Source organism: Eleutherodactylus coqui, chromosome 12, assembly GCF_035609145.1.
Source record: "Eleutherodactylus coqui strain aEleCoq1 chromosome 12, aEleCoq1.hap1, whole genome shotgun sequence".
In the NCBI taxonomy this organism is placed as follows: domain Eukaryota; kingdom Metazoa; phylum Chordata; class Amphibia; order Anura; family Eleutherodactylidae; genus Eleutherodactylus; species Eleutherodactylus coqui.
In genome coordinates this window covers 132,827,940-132,848,838 of record NC_089848.1, presented here as the reverse complement: position 1 = coordinate 132,848,838, position 20,899 = coordinate 132,827,940, and positions in this window count along the sequence as shown.

The window sequence follows — 20,899 nt, the reverse complement described above, 5'->3', positions numbered from 1 at the left end:
GGGTGCAATGCTCTGCACAGCCGATTTTGAAAAAAAAAAAATGCAACACAGCTAACAGCAGCCTGCACAGTACTCCACACAGTTAAATGTGGCCCTAGAAAGGACCGTTGGGGTTCTTGAAGCCTACGCTCACTCCTAACACTCTCCCTGCCTAACCACCACTTCTGTCCCTAATACAGGGTGCAATGCTCTGCACAGCCGATTTTGAAAAAAAAAAAAATATATATACACTGCTAACAGCAGCCTGCACACGGGTAGATGTGGCCCTAAGAAGGACCGTTGGGGTTCTTGAAGCCTACACTCACTACAAACACTCTCCCTACAGCAGCACCAGCAGCAGCACTTTCCCTCAGCTAACTCACAAGGCATCTGAGGCGAGCCGCGGGAGGGGCCGATTTTTATACTCGGGTGACATCTGATCTCCCCAGCCACTCACAGCAGGGGGGTGGTATAGGGCTGGAACAACACAGGAGGAAGTTGTAATGCCTTCCCTGTCTTTCAATTGGCCAGAAAAGCGCGCTAACGTCTCAGAGATGAAAGTGAAAGTAACCCGAACATCGTGTGGTACTCGTTACGAGTAACGAGCATCCCGAACACGCTAATATTCGCCCGAGCATCAAGCTCGGACGAGTACGTTCGCTCATCTCTACATTTAACCCCTCCAGTGCTCGGGTAACACTACCATCTGGTGCAGCATTATTAGGAATGAAAGTACAACAACAACATCCTCCAATCATTTTACAAAACCTCTCCTTTTTCTGCTAGCAACATATCAAGAGACATTTTATTTTGCCATGAATGAGTGAGGTAGGTCCTAGTTGCTCTGCTGAGCCCTTGATTGCATTTCTTGTAAAATTAACGAATCTCTGTTGGTTATAGTATATGTAATTAATCCAGTCTACATATTTATTCACTGTTACCCACCATGCAAGAAAAGACTCAAACACCACAGTTATCTGATTCCTCGCCTCATACATGTTCAGTACCCCCTTTGGGCCCCCCAATTGCATCAATGTAAACATTGGCATCAAAGGAACCTTAGGGAGAGGTGTTCCTAGTTCTCCTGACAGGCCCTCGCTGAGGTCATGAGGTGCACAGGCATTATGAGCATAAAAGAACCGACGTCGACCATAATCAGACAAAAATTCCAATTTGACAATATATGTCATGCAACACTGCGCAAGTAATTTATTTAATTGAATGCCCTTGTAAACTACAATATATCGGCAGAATCATCAATAAATTAAAAACATGCATCAACAACCATCGGTTAAATAAAAAGAATAATCTGCGAACAAATAGTTTGGCGAAACACTTTACATGCAAGTGTCATTTTAAACAATCGTTAATCTACATCATTAGAGTGTGTTACAGGAGGTTTGTAAAGTGCCGTGCCTTTGTCTTTTTTGACAGCTCTGAATAAAGTTTCATTTGAATATATGGAACGCTTATTGCGTTCCATGTGTCGTCCCTTTACGCTGACGTCGATTTCGACGTCTGCATTCCATTGGGAGGAGCTCTCCTGCTCCCCATTCTAATCACTGCTGATTGTCTCCGGCGTGTATGAAGCTGGTCGCAGCATGTGAGTAAGCTGTATGTCTTCTATAAATGTATGTTTGTATTTCATTTTTGCAACTGAGCTTGAAAAAGGTGACTGTTGTTTGCCGAAACATGTCGCTCTTTGAATATTAATAAATTTGGTTAAAGTTACTTTTCTTTTTTCCCGACGAGCGCAAAGCGTTTTTTTCTTTTTACCGTGAAACTAGCAAATAAGGTATCTGTGTAGTTGCAGGTTATGTAACCTCGCCTCGAAGAGGGGAATATAAGTTGCAACTAAGCAGAACTCATATGGCCCTTCTACCAGAAGGGTGTAGAATTACAGTTAACAACAATTAACTTGATAGTCAAACGTGGCCTGAGCGGTCAGGCCCCATCACAGACGCGAAAATCGGATGCGTTCTAACAAACATTAGAGAGTAAAACATTACGGTATCAAGAAAATATCAGAAGATTAAGGTATATAATAGCAAACAACAATTCAAAGGTTTCAGGTTTCAACCGATAGAGCTTTTCAGTCCTTCAGGTGTCCTCCTACAGTGCTCCATCCTTGTTTTTCTTCTTCCTTCCGGGGATTTGGAATTCCCCGGTAGCTGCCCGGCCTCTGTGGAGGGTAACAGGGGGAAATTAGGGAGTTCGGGCAGCGGGAACCAGCAAGGTATGTCAATCGGTTCCATTTTGAGTTGATGCCAGCATTTTTGTAGGTCCTCCGGGGAGCGGATGTTGAGTCTAAGGCCTCTAAGATTTATCCCCAGTCCAAAGGGGAATAGCCAGGCGTATTTGATGTCCTTAGCTCTCAAGGCTTTGAACAAGGGCCGCAGCATGCGGTGTTTGGCTAGTGTTGCCGGAGCAAGATCTTGATAAAATTGTATGGCCACGCCGTCATATTGTAAATCTTCTTTGTTTCTGTCCGCTTCCATATTGCCAGGGAGTCTAGGAATGCTAGAAGCTTGCAAACTACATCCCTTGGGGGGTCAGACCCAGAGGGGGGAGATCTCAGAGCTCTGTGAATACGCTTGATGGAGATGTGAGAGGCTCTTTCAGGGCCCAGAAGGAGGGTGAACAGTTCTGTGGCTATCTTGGGCAGAGCTTCCAGTGCCCATGTCTCTGGAAGGCCTTTAATCCTCACATTATTACGCCTGTTGCGATTTTCAAGGTCTTCTTGCATAATCAGAGTATGGTTCAACTGGAAATGGTGGTCTTTAACTGCTTGCGCTAATTCTGTTGCATGTGTAATGATATTAGCTGAAGAGGATTCAAGGTCATCAATTCTCTTCCCCATGAATCTGATTTCCTCTTTAATTTCAGACAGGTACGACATAATCGGGTGCAGCACCCTAGTGATCAAGTCTCTCATAAAACTCTTAGAGATTTGCTCATTATCTTCCCTGTCTGACGAGGCATCTTCGTCTCTCTCTACGCTGTGAGATGTCGTTGCTGTTAGGTTCAATGTCTTCTTGCTGTTGGGGGGATCTGTAAACTCTTTCTTTAAGAAACCTTTGCATGTCAGATTGCCCCTTTACAGGCCGGGGTGTGCTCAATATGTAACTCCTCTTGTCCCTACTGGTGTTTCCCATAAAGCGCAATTGTTTGCTTCAACTTTAATCATGCGATGGGGCCCTACCGGCAGTGCTTCCTTTTCAGGGGGCCATCAAGTGCCATCGCCCGGCGTTGCTACTAGAGTCACTCTATTGAATGGGGAAGAGTTTGATGGCATCTAGTCGCGGCGAGGGAAGGTTCGCTTTTTTCTTTTTTAGCGGGATATGTGTAAGGCACAAATGGTAAAATAGCTTATTAGAGCTCCGTTGTAGGGATTCCAGAAAAATTCAGGAAAGACCTGTGAAAATTGCCAGACCGCTTGACTTGCCCGTACAATTGCGTTCTTGGCTCAGTAGTAAAGGTAGAGGGCAGAGTTCCTCACTCCTAACTCAATTTAGGCTTCACTCCTTTTAGATTATAGGTTGAGATCTGGGAGGCTTAAAGCGTGTGTGAGGGGATTGACAATGTGGTTGCAGTTATTAAATGGCGATCAAGTCCATTGGGGGTGGGTGGGGACAGCGTGAGATGGAGGAGCTGTATAAGATGTTAAATGAATCGGCCATCCAGTACAAGCCAGTGGCAAGCCTTGTTCCAGGCAGATATTTCTTGCACTGCGCAGAGAGGGCTCCTCTGAACTCTCTCTCTGCACTTCAGTGCGGGCCTTTTCCTCTCTCCCTGTTTTCGATTGCTGAAGAGGCTGCAGTCGCTGTGCTGCTTGATATCTCCCAGTCCAAGCACCCCCTAGTCCAACCTTGTAAAGGGGCTCTCCTAAAGTGTCCTTGGCTGCTGCTTCGTGATCGCGGCAGGCAGGGCTCCGATTGCAGCACACTTCCGGTCTGGTGCAGGAATCGAGGTCCCCATCTACCGCGGCCAAACGGAGCCTGGAACCTCTCTACACGGTCCCCGTCCTGCAGAGGAGCTAAAGCTTATGATGAACGGATTTTCCAAGGGCCGAGATCGCCGGTAGCCCGGTTTCTCTGCTATGGTTGCAGGAGCCCAGTCTCCATGCATCCGCTCCCTCTGCAGGTTAGGCCATGCACCCGGGGTTTCTTTTAACCAGGTTTCAGCAGCGGATAATCCATAGTTCTGCTGATTTTCAGCTGATTTTGTCCGTATTTGATCACATAACTCTTTACAACTAGGGACTTATTTATTTTTAAATCCATATTTATTTTCCCACTTGGCACAATATTTAACATAGTCAGGATTTAATTTGTGCATGTACTTCTTAACTCCTTCAAGGACTTACTGACATTGATGATAACAACAGAGACATGCACAAGAGAATGCCTTACAGTTTGTATTTCCAATTGTTAGTAATTATGTTCTTGACGTTCATTTAAAAGACAAACAACATAAGGCCTCATGTCCACGGGGAAAATCAGGCCCGCTACGGATTCTCCATGGAGAATCCGTAGCGGGTCCCTCCTGCCCCGCGAACATGAGGGCTGAAAATAACAATAAATAAGAATAAACTTACCTCCTGCCCGCTCCGGATACTTCCTTCGCTGCGGCGCCATCTTCTCTGCGTCGCAGCCGGATCTTCTTTCTTCGGCCCGGCGGATGCGCATGATGACGTCGGTGACGTGCCCCGTGCATGCGCCTGACCGAAGAAAAAAGATCCGGCCGCGACGGAGAGAAGATGGCGTCGCGGCGAAGAGAAGAACCGGAGCGTGTGAGTAAAATCTGATTTTTGTCTCCCGCGGATCCGGACTGCTTACATAGGCTTCAATAGAAGCCCGCGGGAGCTGTCCCTGCGGGAGACCCGCACGAAAATGGAGCATGGTCCAGTTTTTTTCATGCTCCATTTTATTAAAAATCACTTTTATTGACCATCCGCGGGTATTTATCTACCCCGCGGGTGGTCAATGCATCCCTATGGGGTGCGGATCCGCGGGCAGGAGAAGAGTTAAAATCTGCTGCGGATTTTAATTCTTCTTTTGCCCGTGGACATGAGCCCTAAAATGAGCTTTGGATGATGAAACATACAGCAGAACCACAAAAGGTCCTAACCAGAATCAGTGCTTCACAATATACACAAAAACTCCTTCTTACCTTTCCAAGTAGGGCCTGTGAACATCGAACACAATCAAGGGTCTTGTCTAGAGATGAGCGAGCACCAAAATGCTCGGGTGCTCGTTACTCGGGACGAAATTATCGCGATGCTCGAGGGTTCGTTTCGAGTAACGAACCCCATTGAAGTCAATGGGCGACCCGAGCATTTTTCTATATCGCCGATGATCGCTAAGGTTTTCGTTTGTGAAAATCTGGGCAATTCAAGAAAGTGATGGGAACGACACAGAAACGAATAGAGCAGGCGAGGGGCTACATGTTGGGCTGCATCTCAAGTTCTCAGGTCCCACTATTAAGCCACAATAGCGGCAACAGTGGGCCCACCCCAACAACTTTTACATCTGAAAAGCCCTCATTAGCAATGCATACCTTAGCTAACCACCACACTACCTCCAACAAAGCACAATCACTGCCTGCATGACACTCCGCTGCCACTTCTCCTGGGTTACATGCTGCCCAACCCCCCCCCCCACGACCCAGTGTCCACAGCGCACACCAAACTGTCCCTGCCCAGCCTTCAGCTACCCTCATGCCACGCCACCCTCATGTCTATTTATAAGTGCGTCTGCCAGAGGAAAAGCAGGCACACACTGCAGAGGGTTGGCACGGCTAGGCAGCGACCCTCTTTAAAAGGGGCGGGGCGATAGTCCACAATGCTGTACAGAAGAAATGAGAAATGCAATCCTGTGCCACCTCCATATGGAGCTGCGCACGTGGGCATAGCAATGGGGAACCTATGTGCCACACACTATTCATTCTGTCAAGGTGTCTGCATGCACCAGTCAGACCGTGGTTTTTTATAAATAGTCACAGGCAGGTACAACTCCGCAATGGGAATTCCGTGTGCACCCACAGCATGGGTGGCTCCCTGGAACCCACCGGCTGTACATAAATATATCCCATTGCATTGCCCATCACAGCTGAGGTAATAATGTCACATTTAATACAGGTGGGCTTCGCCCCACACTGCATGCCCCAGTCAGACCGGGGTTCTTTAGAAGTGGACAGATGCATTTACAACTCCCTGTGGACCCACAGCATGGGTGGGTGCCAGGAAGCCACCGGCGGTACATGAATATATCCCATTGCAGTGCCCAACACAGCTGATGTAATGTCGTGCTTAATACAGGTGGGCTTCGCCCCACACTGCATGCCCCAGTCAGACCGGGGTTCTTTAGAAGTGGACAGATGCATTTACAACTCCCTGTGGACCCACAGCATGGGTGGGTGCCAGGAAGCCACCGGCGGTACATAAATATATCCCATTGCAGTGCCCAACACAGCTGATGTAATGTCGTGCTTAATGCAGGTGGGCTTCGGCCCACACTGCATGCCCCAGTCAGACCGGGGTTCTTTAGAAGTGGACAGATGCATTTAAAACTCCCTGTGGACCCACAGCATGGGTGGCTCCCTGGAACCCTCCGACGGTACATAAATATATCCCATTGCAGTGCCCAACACAGCTGATGTAATGCCGTGCTTAATGCAGGTGGGCTTCGGCCCACACTGCATGCCCCAGTCAGACTGGGGTTCTTTAGAAGTGGACAGATGCATTTACAACTCCCTGTGGACCCACAGCATGGGTGGCTCCCTGGAACCCACCGGCGGTACATAAATATATCCCATTGCAGTGCCCAACACAGCTGATGTAATGTCGTGCTTAATGCAGGTGGGCTTCGGCCCACACTGCATGCCCCAGTCAGACCGGGGTTCTTTAGAAGTGGACAGATGCATTTACAACTCCCTGTGGACCCACAGCATTGGTGGGTGCCAGGAAGCCACCGGCGGTACATAAATATATCCCATTGCAGTGCCCAACACAGCTGATGTTACGTCAGCTGTAATGCAGGTGGGCCAAAAGTTAATTGGATTACACTGTAGGCGTAGGCCCGCAAAAATTGGTGTACCAACAGTACTAATGTACCTGAGAAAAATTGCCCATGCCCAACCAAGAGGGCAGGTGAAACCCATTAATCGCTTTGGTTAATGTGGCTTAATTGGTAACTAGGCCTGGAGGCAGCCCAGTAAAAATAAAAATTGGTTGAGGTGAAAGTTTCAACGCTTTAATGAGCATTGAAACGTATAAAAATTGTTTAGAAAAATTATATGACTGAGCCTTGTGGGCCTAAGAAAAATTGCCCGTTCGGCGTGATTATGTGTGGTTTCAGGAGGAGGAGCAGGAGGAGGAGGAGGAATATTATACACAGATTGATGAAGCCAAAAGGTCCCCGTTTTTGATGGGGATAGAGAACGATGCTTCCATCCGCGGGTGCAGCCTACGTATTGCTTAGGTATCGCTGCTGTCCGCTGGTGGAGAAGAGAAGGGCCTTAAAGAGTGTTGCCCTGCCTGTGCTGTACATGCTGCCTGAACTACGCGCCTCCCCTGCTACCTCGCCCTCGGAACTGTGCCTTCGGCCACTAGCGCTGTCGTATGGGAATTTCACCATCAGTTTGTCCGCCAGGGTCCTGTGGTATAGCAACACTCTCGAACCCCTTTCCTCTTTGGGTATGAGAGTGGAAAGGTTCTCCTTATACCGTGGGTCAAGCAGTGTGTACACCCAGTAATCCGTAGTGGCCAGAATGCGTGTAACGCGGGGGTCACGAGAAAGGCATCCTAACATGAAGTCAGCCATGTGTGCCAGGGTACCTGTACACAACACATGGCTGTCCTCACTAGGAAGATCACTTTCAGGATCCTCCTCCTCCTCCTCCTCAGGCCATACACGCTGAAAGGATGACAGGCAAGCAGCATCTGTACCCTCAGCAGTGGGCCAAGCTGTCTCTTCCCCCTCCTCCTCATCTTCCTCCTCCTCCTCCTCACCGCGCTGAGATATAGACAGGAGGGTGCTCTGACTATCCAGCGACATACTGTCTTCCCCCGGCTCTGTTTCCGAGCGCAAAGCGTATGCCTTTATGCTTTGCAGGGAACTTCTCAAGAGGCATAGCAGAGGAATGGTGACGCTAATGATTGCAGCATCGCCGCTCACCACCTGGGTAGACTCCTCAAACTTTCCAAGGACCTGGCAGATGTCTGCCAACCAGGCCCACTCTTCTGAAAAGAATTGAGGAGGCTGACTCCCACTGCGCCGCCCATGTTGGAGTTGGTATTCCACTATAGCTCTACTCTGCTCATAGAGCCTGGCCAACATGTGGAGCGTAGAGTTCCACCGAGTGGGCACGTTGCACAGCAGTCGGTGCACTGGCAGATGAAACCGATGTTGCAGGGTGCGCAGGGTGGCAGCGTCCGTGTGGGACTTGCGGAAATATGCGCAGAGCCGGCGCACCTTTCCGAGCAGGTCTGACAAGCGTGGGTAGCTTTTCAGAAAGCGCTGAACCACCAAATTAAAGACGTGGGCCAGGCATGGCACGTGCGTGAGGCTGCCGAGCTGCAGAGCCGCCACCAAGTTACGGCCGTTGTCACACACGACCATGCCCGGTTGGAGGCTCAGTGGCGCAAAACAGCGGTCGGTCTGCTCTGTCAGACCCTGCAGCAGTTCGTGGGCCGTGTGCCTCTTATCTCCTAAGCTGAGTAGTTTCATCACGGCCTGCTGACGCTTGCCCACCGCTGTGCTGCCACGCCGTGCGACACCGACTGCTGCCGACGTGCTGCTTCTGCTGACACATCTTGATTGCGAGACAGAGGTTGCGTTGGAGGAGGAGGAGGAGGAGGAGGGTGCTTTAGTGGAGGAAGCATACACCTCCGCAGATACCACCACCGAGCTGGGGCCCGCAATTCTGGGGGTGGGTAGGACGTGAGCGGTCCCAGGCTCTGACTCTGTCCCAGCCTCCACTAAATTCACCCAATGTGCCGTCAGGGAGATATAGTGGCCCTGCCCACCTGTGCTTGTCCACGTGTCCGTTGTTAGGTGGACCTTGCCAGTAACCGCGTTGGTGAGGGCGCGTACAATGTTGCGGGAGACGTGGTCGTGCAGGGCTGGGACGGCACATCGGGAAAAATAGTGTCGACTGGGAACTGAGTAGCGCGGGGCCGCCGCCGCCATCATACTTTTGAAGGACTCCGTTTCCACCACCCTATACGGCAGCATCTCCAGGCTGATAAATTTGGCTACATGCACGTTTAACACTTGAGCGTGCGGGTGCGTGGCAGTGTACTTGCGCTTGCGCTCAAACACTTGCGCTAGCGACGGCTGGACGCTGCGCTGACAGACATTGCTGGATGGGGCCGAGGACAGCGGAGGTGAGGGTATGGGTGCAGGCCAGGAGACGGTAGTGCCTGTGTCCTCAGAGCGGGGATGGATCTCAGTGGCAGGTTGGGGCACAGGGGGAGAGGCAGCGGTGCAAACCGGAGGCGGTGAACGGCCTTCACCCCACCTTGTGGGGTGCTTGGCCATCATATGCCTGCGCATGCTGGTGGTGGTGAGGCTGGTGGTGTTGGCTCCCCGGCTGATCTTGGCGCGACAAAGGTTGCACACCACTGTTCGTCGGTCGTCTGCACTCTCAGTGAAAAGCTGCCAGACCTTTGAGCACCTCGGCCTCTGCAGGGTGGCATGGCGCGAGGGGGCGCTTTGGGAAACAGTTGGTGGATTCTTCAGTCTGGCCCTGCCTCTACCCCTGGACACCGCACTGCCTCTTGCAACCAGCCCTGCTGCTGCCCTTGCCTGCCCCTCTGAAGACCTGTCCTCAGTAGGCGTAGCAAACCAGGTGGGGTCAGTCACCTCATTGTCCTGCTGCTCTTCCTCTGAATCCTCTGTGCGCTCCTCCCTCGGACTTACTGGCCTTACTATTACCTCACTGATAGACAACTGTGTCTCATCGTCATCGGCCTCCTCACCCACTGAAAGGTCTTGAGACAGTTGCCGGAAGTCCCCAGCCTCATCCCCCGGACCCCGGGAACTTTCCAATGCTTGGCCATCAGTCACGATAAACTCCTCTGGTGGGAGAGGAACCACTGCTGCCCAATCTGAGCAGGGGCCCGAGAACAGTTCCTGGGAGTCTGCCCGCTCCTCAGAATGTCTCATTTTCATGGAGTGAGGAGGCTGGGAGGAAGGAGGAGCAGCAGCCAGAGGATTCTGAGCTGCAGCAGTGGACGGCGCAGAACTGTGGGTGGACGATAGATTGCTGGACGCACTTTCTGCCATCCACGACAGGACCTGCTCACACTGCTCATTTTCTAATAAAGGTCTACCGCGTGGACCCATTAATTGTGCGATGAATGTGGGGACGCCAGAAACGTGCCTCTCTCCTAATCCCACAGCTGACGGCTGCGATACACCTGGATCAGGAGCTCGGCCTGTGCCCACACCCTGACTTGGGCCTCCGCATTCTCGGCCGCGTCCACGTCCTCTAGGCCTACCCCTACCTTTCAGTATGCTGTATTACCAGTAGTGCAGAAACCGAACGCTGTAATTAAATGTGCCGCTTATTTGCCTGTGGTTGGAGGCTAACTTCGCTTACGGAACGCCAGGAAATAATTTGGCGCAAGCCTGCTGTAACACTTAGCTGGCTGCGTATGATTTTGTAGAACTACTACAGCCAGCACACACAGACCCAGAACACTGAGCACAGTGACAGGCAGGCCAAATAGATTTTTTGCCCAAATTTTTTTAGCAAAGGACCACTGCCTATATTCAATCAATAATATTTATATGTCTTCTGTCCCTGCCTAACCACCACTTCTGTCCCTGGAGTATTACTGCAGGGCGCAATGCTCTGCATGGCCGAGATACCAAAAAAAAAATTTGCACCACTGCAAAAAGCAGCCTCCACAGTACTGCACACGGTTAGATGTGGCCCTAAGAAGGACCGTTGGGGTTCTTGAAGCCTACAATCACTCCTATCACTCTCTCTATACCAGCTCCAACACAATAGCACTTTCCCTCAGCTAAGTCAGAACGCATCTGTGGCGAGCCGCGGGAGGGGCCGATTTTTATACTCGGGTGACACCTGATCTCGCCAGCCACTCACTGCAGGGGGGTGGTATAGGGCTTGAACGTCGCAGGGGGAAGTTGTAATGCCTTCCCTGTCTTTCAATTGGCCAGAAAAGCGCGCTAACGTCTCAGAGAGGAAAGTGAAAGTAACCCGAACATCGCGTGATACTCGTTACGAGTAACGAGCATCTCAAACACACTAATACTCGAACGAGTATCAAGCTCGGACGAGTACGTTCGCTCATCTCTAGTCTTGTCCCAAAACAACTCACACACTGAGGCTGGTCCTTAATGTATCCAAGAGGTCAGTGCCCACGTATTGGCTTATCTTAATCACTCACACACAAGCTTCATGCAGTATAACACAGCAATACAAATATTACAATATGTTAGTAGGTCGCCACCCTCTTTGTATATTCTTAGTTACTCTATAACAAAAGAAAAAGAAGTGTTAGGAAGACAATAAGTGTAGTTCCTGACCCCCGTGTGACCCTTGACGTCATTTAACCTCTTCTTTCATGTGCTGCATGGAGTTATTGTTTCCTGTAGCCTTATCACCATGTCTATGGTCTCCTATAGACTACTGCTATTGTCCCTGACAACCAATTCATCTATATTCCCTTCTCTTTTTTAATACACTTTGTAAAATCTACTAACACTAAAGTATACAGAAGAAGAGAAAAGATGAGGTTAACCATCATTATACTTACTACACGTTATCTGGAAGGCTTCTAAATTCTCAGGCTAGTTCAGAAAAAATGTCTCTGTTTCGGACAGAATGCCCAACTGGCTTCTAATGACGTCTAAGCAAGATGGAGGTCTTTTAATGATCGGAGAGTGCTTCAGACCCACCTATTCACAGTCAGACTGTCCTTTCCCTCTGCAGTGAGTTTTTCTGGCTCAAAAGCCTAAAATGTAAGGAGAATTTGTGTGTTTACCAAAGAGAAGACAATCTCAGATCTTGTGTAGAAGCATAGGCCCATAAGAGAAATACAAATCACACCAGCCTGTTGCAGTATTAAATGATTTCTAATGTTTGCAAAGTTGCATGTGGTTCATATATCATAAATGGCATCACAGAAAAAAGTAAAAAAGTATATCCTCCAAACTAATAAGAATACATGATAGGGGGAGGGGCTAGCCAGCAAGACGGCTGGACTTGTTTGAGCTGAGCTTCCACAGACAGACACTAAAAGAAACTGGTAAAGCCATCTGAAAGGCAAATTAGACCAACCTCTGCATACCCTCTCTCCTCCGATCAAAGCCGCCTGTGGGCTCCGGAGGCGGCTTTGATCGGAGGAGAGAGACGCCGGGCTCAGTGTGGTGCCACGATCAGTGTCCTCGGGAGACATGGGCTGCGCTGAAGCAGGGACACTGCTGCCGTTGGACAGAGTTCCGCTGGCTCTCCCCAGTGCTTGCCGAGGGGAAGTCTGCAGAAGTGGCTGAGGAGAGCAGAGAGGCTGAAAGGACAGAGTGAAAGAGCCCCCTGCAGTGCCGGGTACTGGAGCAGCTGAAGTGCGGGAGCTGGTGAGCAGGGAGGTAAAGGAGGAAGGGGTGCTTATGGGGACTGCAGCCCCTGTACGGCCGCAGCTGTCACATACAGAGCAAAGGGAGAACGGGGGAGGACCGTGTAAAGCGCGGACGTTAACCCTGCGCCACGTGGAGCCGCCATTTTCTTTAAACACTAACCGCTGTTTAGAGCTGCCAGAGACAACAAAGCAGCCAGTAGAACACAGTAAATACCAGTCCCAAAGATAAAGGGCTGAAAGCAAGATTCAATTAGCATATCAGAAGGGTTCCTGCAATAAGTGCACTCCCTCCAGCGAATAAAAGCAGTACCTTCTTCTGCATACTGCTGTTGAGCTGAGATTTGCAGAGCCACACGGAGACAGCATGTACACAGCAGGAGAGTGGCAGAGAGACACATCACCTGACGGAGGGCCCTCTCCCTAGACACGGGGTTTTAGCAGACACCACAGACTCTGAGTGGTGAGCGGAGACTGCGGGGAGACACCATAAGCCCTATTATTAAAAGCGGAGGCTACCCCAGCGGGGCACAGTTACAGAGCCACCTGAGAAGGCTGCTACGGCAAAACGCTCATTAGAAGAAAGCCTCGGCTCCAAAAAAGAAAAAACACTGCCTCACGCCTAAGACAAATCTCCTCACCTAAACATATTATATCCAACATCTCCACACTTTTGAGAACTAGTTTATTACTCTATTTTACGGCGGAGTGGCTCAATTCTCTCAGTAATACTATAAATGGACTCTCACTCCATCTAGTGGCAGATTATAATATAACCACCTACTACAGTCTCTCAAAAACAAGATCAGAAAACGCTGTGACCTTAAAACGCGACATGTGAATACCACCTCATCCCACTCCTCCCAGCGTAATTATATCAAGACAGACAAAATGGGGAAACTCACAAAACCTATAGTTAACAGCAACGCCAAGGACCTCAAGACTCCCAAAAGACCTCAAGCTCTAGCGAAAAACTTTGGGATCTCCTCCCAAGACACTCCTTCTACAATCCGTTCCAAACAGATGTCTTTAGAAGAAGATAACCCAAATCACACCACCTCCTTGCAAGGCTCAGACAGCGAATCAGAAGAGGACTCACTAATAACCTCCAACTCCGATATAAAAGAATACATCAAGGTGTTGCCCACCAAGGAATGCATCAAAGACCTTTTTAAAGAATTCACCCAAATGGTGAAGGAGGAGATCTCGAATTTAAAGAAAGATGTCAAAGAAGTACATACCAGAATCAATACCCTTGAGGACTCTTGCTCAAAGATGATTAATCACGCAGAAAAAGTTAGATATCCTAATCGACAAACATAAAGAATTATATCTCCAACGAATACATATAGACGATCTGGAGAACAGCTCTAGACGCAACAATATCCGAATCCCAGAAACTGTTCCTGATAAAGAGATATCCATCAGCCTCCATTGGATCTTCAACAGCCTCTTGGAGAGAGACGAAGACGCAGAACTCGGTCTGGAAAGGGCCCACAGGGTTTTCAGGCCCAGATCTGTAAAATCAGACAGACCCCGGTACGTCCTCTGCTGCCTACAAAGTTTTAAAACCAAAGAAGAAATCCCCAACAAAGCCAGATCAGCAAAAAAATTGAATATGATAACAGCGAAATCCAAATCTATCAAGATCTCTCCAAACTCACACTAGACCTGAAGATACAACTACAACCTCTTACAAGAGAACTGAGAGATAAAAGCGTTCCATACAAATGGCTTTTCCCGTTCGGTTTGGCAATTTCTAGTCTGAACAGAACCTGGGTTATAAAAACTCCAGAGGATCTCCCTCTGGTTCTAACTAAGCTAAATCTCTCCCACATTCAAATTTTAGATTGGACATCAGTGGAGGATTCACTAGCTCTACCTGCTCTTCCCAGGATGGACTCTTGGAGCCAAGTTACCCCAAACAAGCCCAGAAAGTCAAGAAGAATGGAGCGGGATCCCACCAGGTCCCCCAGAAGAGGCCTTCCACCTGACGTCACCTAACAAGATGGAACTTTTCATACTGTATTATCTCCCTATTCTCCTGTGAGGAGATAAGTATGAGTCTTTTGTTACTTTCCAATTGCATGTTGTCTGCTCATTTTCATGTTTTTTCAAACTATTTTTAATTAAGCTGGGAGATCTGAAGGGAACAAACCCGTTTTGGTCCAGTCAGTTTTTCCCACCGTCACATGTTAGTGCGGGATACTATTTGATCCCCTCTTGGTTTGCGGGCACCCCCACAAACTTTGATTGTTTGCTTTTGAACCTGAGGGTGAGTGGCCATTGCCCATATACTCCCGCTCAACTGCAAAACGTTACCAGTTTTCTGTTTCTCAATCTCTTTTTGTGTTTTTTTGGTTTTTTTTAAGGATGAAATACTGTTTTGCTTATCCCCTTGTTACCCCCCCTACTCTAAATAATTTTGCTGATCCTACCATACGCCATATAGCCTCCCTCATAGAACCTAATGGCTAAACTACAAATCACCACCTTTAATGTTAAAGGTATCAAAGTTCCCCATAAGAGATCCCAAATTCTCCATTATCTAGAAAAAAAACAAAACAGATATAGCTTTCCTTCAGGAAACACATTTCAGGTAAAGCTATACTCCACTGTCCAAAAATAAAACTTTCACCAAATAGTACAACGCTTCTTCTCCACTCAAAAGACATAGAGGAGTTGCAATCGTCCTAAATAAAAATCTACCTTTCCAACCCATCAACGTCCAACCAGATCCTGAGGGAAGATACATTTACCTTAAAAGCACACTGTATGACAATATATATATATTAGCCAATAAATATGCGCCAAATAATAACCAAGTTAATTTCTTCCTCTCGGTTTTTGACCAACTAGAAAAATTTAAAGAGGGCCAGTTAATTGTAGACGGGAATTTTAATGTTCCTCTCCAACCCTCAATCGATACCTCAAACGGCTCTTCCTCAATCTCCTACTCCAAACTAAAAAAAATTAAAAGATGTCTGGTCTCAATTTGGTTGACCCTTGGAGGATACGCAATCCCGCCACAAAAGATTTCTTTTTCTACTCACCTGTGCATAAAAAATATTCCAGAATTGATTACTTATACATTCCACACCATTTACTCAGCTCAGTGACTATGTCCGCTTATGATGTAATTCTTTTCTCAGACCAAGCTCCCCTTTCCCTTGAACTGTACCTCACAACAAAGAAAAGATGTCCAACCAACTGGGTACTAAACAACAGCCTACTTCTCAACAAGGAGGACGTCGCCACTATTAAGCAGGATATCCAGTTATACTTCAATGACAATGCTCACTACTCCACAAAACCTGCAGTTTTATGGGAAGCACACAAGGCAGTTATCCGAGGTCTTCTCATACAAATAGGCTCTAGAAGGAAAAAAGAGAGGGAGAAAGAGAAAGTCGACCTCATTGAACAAATCAAAATATACCATTGGAACAGTCATAAATATGTGAAAACATCAAAATAGTCTAAATATGATGATTCTCAAAAAGAGGGAAATAAAGTAAATAGAGGTGTCACACAGTGCTCGCCTAGTGCAGTGCAAAACTGAGAAGAAAAAAAAGACAAGAGTATCCAAAAATATATACATCATGAAAGGGATACATAGTGAAAAAACAATAGGTGAGTAAAGGGCTGAATGCCCATCTTAAAACAAGTCAAACAATCCATTAGATGTTGCATTTGGTTCATCACCTGGAAGATAGAAAACATATACCACAGGGTGATAGTTTCATGTATATCAAAAATAAGGGAAGAAAAAAAAATTGAACGAGACAAAGAATACAATTGACTAAATTGGAGCAACATGACCAATTCAGTAATACACAAACAGTTTAAAAAAGTTATAGAAATTTTAAAAAGCTATTGTATAGAGATGAGCGAGCGCACTCGTCTGAGCTTGATGCTCGTTCGAGTATTAGGGTGTTCGAGATGCTCGTTACTCGAGACGAGCACCACGCGATGTTCGAGTTACTTTCACTTTCATCTCTGAGACGTTAGCGCGCTTTTCTGGCCAATAGAAAGACAGGGAAGGCATTACAACTTCCTCCTGTGACGTTCCAGCACTATCCCACCCCCCTGCAGTGAGTGGCTGGCGAGATCAGGTGTCACCCGAGTATTTAAATCAGCCCAGCCTGTGGCCTGCCACAGACACACACTGGGAGAGATCAGGGAAAGTGCTGCTGATGCTGCTATAGGGACAGTGTTAGCGTCTACAGGAACCCCAACGATCCTTCTTAGGGCCACAGCTCACCTAGTGCACTACTGTTGTGGGTGCTGGGAGCAGTTTGCCTTTTTTTTTTGGTATATCAGGCGTGCAGCCCCATTACAGCTATAGAGTTCTCAGGCTGCAGTCTGTACTAAGTAGTATAGGGGAAGTATTGGTGAGGCAGGGACAGTGGTAGTGTGGAATCCTGTCTACCTGTGCATTTAACTCCGTGGTTTCTGGGAGTTGTAGTACCTCAGCATTGCACTGCAAGGCATCAGTTCAGCCTTCAGTGTCATTTTTTGCTGGGGGCAGTTAGTGTAACGTGAGCGCTCTCTGCCTCCAAGTACACGTTTAAAAAGCACTAATATTTTTCTCCGCTCTGTGTTACCAGACAGCTGCTGGCGCAGTGTGCGGTGCCAGACAGCCATAGAGGGAGAGTCCAATACGCACTCCATTGCCTGCATTGCATTGAAAAAAAACTAATTTTAAAAAAGGACTTCTGTTTTACGTCTGCTTGTAACCCAGTGCATATTACTGCATGGCCTGTGGGACTTGAGGTGAATCTCAACTGCATAGTGCACTGCAAGGCCTCAGTTCAGCCTTCAGTGTCATTTTTTGCTGGGGGCAGTTAGTGTAACGTGAGCGCTCTCTGCCTCCAACTGCACGTTTAAAAAGCACTAATATTTTTCTCCGCTCTGTGTTACCAGACAGCTGCCGGCGTAGTATACGGTGCCAGACAGCCATAGAGGGAGAGTCCAATACACACTCCATTGCCTGCATTGCCTTGGAAAAAAACTAATTTTAAAAAAGGACTCCCTTTTTACGTCTGCTTGTAACCCAGTGTGCACATTACTGCGTGGCCTGTGGGACTGGAGGTGAATCTCAACTGCATAGTGCACAGCTAGTCCTGCTTGCATCCTTCCTTATAATTTATCTCTGGCTTCATTTAGCGTTATATTACCGCTGGCAGCCAGCAACTGACCGGCAATAATTCACAAGCATTTTTACACCGCTCTGTTTCTGCTCGATTCTTAATCCAGCATGCTGAGGGGTAGGGGCAGAGGATGTGGTCCAGGTGAATCGCAGCCGGCTGCTGCGGGAGTAGGAGAGAGGACAGTTTCTGGGGTCCGCAGCTTCATATCGCAATTTTTTGGGTCCACGTCATAGACCTTTATTAGAAACCGAGCAGTGTGAGCGGGTCCTGTCGTGGATGGCAGAAAGTGCATCCAGCAATCTATCGACCACCCAGTCTTCTACGCCGTCCACTGCTGCAACTCTAAATCCTCTGGCTGCTGCTCCTCCTTCCTCCCAGCCTCCTCACTCCATGAAAATGACACATTCTGAGGAGCGAGCAGACTCCCAGGAACTGTTCTCGGGCCCCTGCCCAGATTGGGCAGCAATGGTTCCTCTCCCATCGGAGGAGTTTGTTGTGACCGATGCCCAACCTTTGGAAAGTTCCCGGGGTCCGGGGGATGAGGCTGGGGACTTCCGGCAACTGTCTCAAGAGCTTTCAGTGGGTGAGGAGGACGATGACGATGAGACACAGTTGTCTATCAGTGAGGTAGTAGTGAGGGCAGTAAGTCCGAGGGAGGAGCGCACAGAGGATTCGGAGAAAGAGCCGCTGGACGATGAGGTGACTGACCCCTCCTGGTGTGATAAGCCAACTGAGGACCGGTCTTCAGAGGGGGAGGCAATTGCAGCCGCAGGACAGGTTGGAAGAGGCAGTGGGGTGGCCAGGGGTAGAGGCAGGGCCAGACCGAATAATCCACCAGCTGTTTCCCAAAGCACCCCCTCACGCCAAGCCACCGTGCAGAGGCCAAGGTGCTCTAAGGTGTGGCAGTTTTTCACGGAGATGCCGGACGACCGACAAACAGTGGTGTGCAACCTTTGTTGCGCCAAGATCAGCCGGGGAGCCACCACCACCAGCGTGAGTGGGACGAAGGCCGTTCACCGCCTCCAGCTTCCGCCACTGCCTCTCCCCCTGGGCCCCAACCTGCCACTGAGATCCAACCGCCCTCTCAGGACACAGGCACGACCGTCTCCTGGCCTGGACCCACACCCTCACCTCCGCTGTCCTCAGCCCCATCCAGCAATGTCTCTCAACGCAGCGTCCAGCTGTCGCTAAGAGATTTGTTGGAGCGAAAGCGCAAATACGCCGCCACGCACCCGCACGCTCAAGCTTTAAATGTCCACATAGCCAAATTGATCAGCCTGGAGATGCTCCCCTACAGGCTTGTGGAAACTGAGGCGTTCAAAAACATGATGGCAGCGGCAGCCCCGCGCTACTCAGTCCCCAGTCGCCACTATTTTTAACGGTATGCCATCCCAGCCCTGCATGGCCACGTTTCACGCAACATCGTATGCACCCTCACCAACCCGGTTACTGCCAAGGTCCACTTAACAACGGACACGTGGACAAGCACCGGCGGATAGAGCCACTATATCTCCCTGACGGCACATTGGGTGAATTTAGTGGAGGCTGGGACCGAGTGAGAGCCTGGGACCATTCATGTACTACACACCCCCAGAATTGCGGGCTCCAGATTGGTGCTGGTATCTGCAGCGGTGTATGCCACCTCCACTAAACCTTCCTCCTCCAACGCAACCTCTACCTCACAATCAAGACTTGTCAGCAGCAGCACGTCGCCAGCAGTCGGTGTCGTGCGGCGCGGCAGCACAGCGGTGGGCAAGCGTCAGCAGGCCGTGCTGAAGCTACTCAGCTTAGGAGAGAAGAGGCACATGGCCCACGAACTGTTGCACAGTCTGACAGAGCAGAACAACCGGTGACTTTCGCCACTGAGCCTCCAACCGGGCATGGTCGTGTGTGACAATGGCCGTAACCTGGTGGCGGCTCTGCAGCTCTGCAGCCTCACGCACGTGCCATGCCTGGCCCACGTCTTTAATTTGGTGGTTCAGCGGTTTCTGAAAGGCAACCCACACTTGTCAGACCTCCTCGACAAGGTGCGCCGGGTCAGCGCACATTTCCGCAAGTCCAACACGGATGCTGCCACCCTGCGCACCCTGCAACATCGGTTTAATCTGCCAGTGCACCGACTGCTTTGCGACGTGCCCACACGGTGGAACACTACGCTTCACATGTTGTCCCGGCTGTATGATCAGCGCAGAGCTATAGTGGAATACCAACTCCAACATGTGCAGCGAAGTGGGAGTCAGCCTCCTCAATTCATTACAGAGGAGTGGGCCTGGATGGCAGATATCTGCCAGGTCCTTGGAAACTTTGAGGAGTCCACCCTCATGGTGAGCGGTGATGCTGCAGTCATTAGCATCACCATTCCCCTGCTATGCCTCTTGAGAAGTTCCCTGCAAAGCATAAAGGCTGATGCTTTGCGGGCAGAAACGGAGGCGGGGGAAGACAGTATGTCGCTGGATAGTCAGAGCACCCTCATGTCTATATCTCAGCGCGTGGAGGAGGAGGAGGAGGAGGAGGGGGAGGAGCCTGAGGAGGAAGAGACAGCTGGGCCCACTGCAGAGGGTACCCATGCAGCTTGCCTCTCATCCATTCAGCGTGTATGACCTGAGGAGGATACTCAAAGTGATCGTCCTAGTGAGGACAGCCATATGTTGCGTCCAGGTACCCTGGCACAAATGGCTGACTTCATGTTAGGCTGCCTTTCCCGTGACCCGTGCATTAGACGCATTCTGGTCACTACGGATTACTGGGTGTACACACTGCTTGACCCACGGTATAAGGAGAACCTTTCCACTCTCATTCCCGAAGAGGAAAGACGTTTGAGAGTGATGCAATACCACAGGGCCCTGGTGGACAAACTGATGGTAAACTCCCCATATGACAGTGCTAGTGGCAGAAGGCGCAGTTCCGAGGGCCACGTAGGAGGGGAGGTGCAGAGATCAGGCAGCATGTTTAGCGCAGGCATGGGAACACTCTCCAAGGCCTTTGCCAGCTTTATGGCCCCCCAGCAAGACTGTCTCACACCTCCTCAGTCCAGGCTGAGTTGGAGGGAGCACTGTAAGAAGATGGTGAGGGAATACGCAGCCGATCGTACCACCATCCTCCGTGACGCCTCTGCTCCTTACATCTACTGGGTGTCAAAGCTGGACACGTGGCCCGAACTCGCGCT